Raw genomic sequence first — 1,400 nt, 5'->3', positions numbered from 1 at the left:
TACAAATAACAACATAAAAACATGGCTTCACTTCTTTATCATGGAATTGGTCTGTTGTTTCACAAAGATAATGGCATATATCATTATGTTATTGTATAATTCAGTCTAAGAATTACATCTCAAAATAGAAATATGCTAAACACAGAGGTCTTCCTAAACAATTATATCAAAAAATATATGTAATTTAATTGATATTAACAGAAACTGTGAAGTAGATATTAAAACTCTCTTTTACAAGAAAGTTAGGCCCAGAATTGGTAAATAACTCATCCTTAATTGCATTGCAAATTAAGCAAATGGAGAAAATCTGATTCAAGCCTGACCTGACTTCCTCCACAATCAATGCTATTTGTATTGCACTATGCTCTTTTCAAGATATAAAGATAAACCAGACAGGAAGCCTATCCTCAACTGTATATTGTTACATTGTATAGGAAAGATTTCTGCTTGTCCCCAGGCTATGTCATCTACTGCTTATGGTTCAGATTTATCTGGGCAGTGTTTCAAATTGGTGGCAAAGGCCCTAATAGAAATACATTTATGTATATGTCTGTGCTAGATAATATACTCTGTCAATCAGAAGAAATTTCAGTGCCCAGGATTGAACTGAAGCCACAAATAAGTTTTAGTTGTTTAATGGAGAGTGATTCTGCATTCAAAGATGTGTCCGTTATTCAAATCCTTTTCCATCCCTACTTCCTGTTCTCATATTCAAGTCCAAGAGAGAAAGAAAGTAGTAACTAAAAATAAAGCAGTTGTTTCCTATGGGATATAGATAATGATCCTTATCCTGGCATGTATGCAAATAGGCAGTATCCCTTTTTTGTCACACCGAGATAGACCAGAATGAGAGATAGAGACAGCCACAAGAGAGCCTGGCCACGGCCAGGACGAGAGTCCCACTAAGTCATCTGATAAACTGCAACAATTAGCAGCAACTCTTACCATGTCTAAAGTACCAGTGGTGACCATACACCTGAGAATAGCCTCCTACAGAAAGAAGTACTCCCCAAAAGAGTATAAAAGTCCTAAGGGAAACTGGCTATAATAAGTAAATACATGTCAGTATCTTCTGAGAACTTCCAGAAATATTTATTATGGGTGATGAGCAGAGGGAATTCAGTTATTAATAAACTATATTAACTTGTCTCCTTTTGTATCTACAGCCCAGTAAGCTTTGGGGACATTGGGCCTAACTTGTAGCTATTTATATACATACCCCTCTCCCATACTAACCTGCTCTTTGATTAACTCCTTACTTTAAAAACATTTTAAATTCTCTGAGAAATACCCAAAGCCATCACCCAGTGAGTGTACAAATAACATTAAAATCAAGAATTGTGTCACTTTCATATAAGAATAACATCTATTGGATGTCGGGCAGGGGAGGAGGGGGGAGG

This window comes from Propithecus coquereli, unplaced genomic scaffold (genome assembly GCF_000956105.1).
Source record: "Propithecus coquereli isolate 6110/MARCELLA unplaced genomic scaffold, Pcoq_1.0 Scaffold40, whole genome shotgun sequence".
NCBI classification, from domain to species: Eukaryota; Metazoa; Chordata; class Mammalia; order Primates; family Indriidae; genus Propithecus; species Propithecus coquereli.
This window is presented reverse-complemented; position numbering follows the sequence as displayed.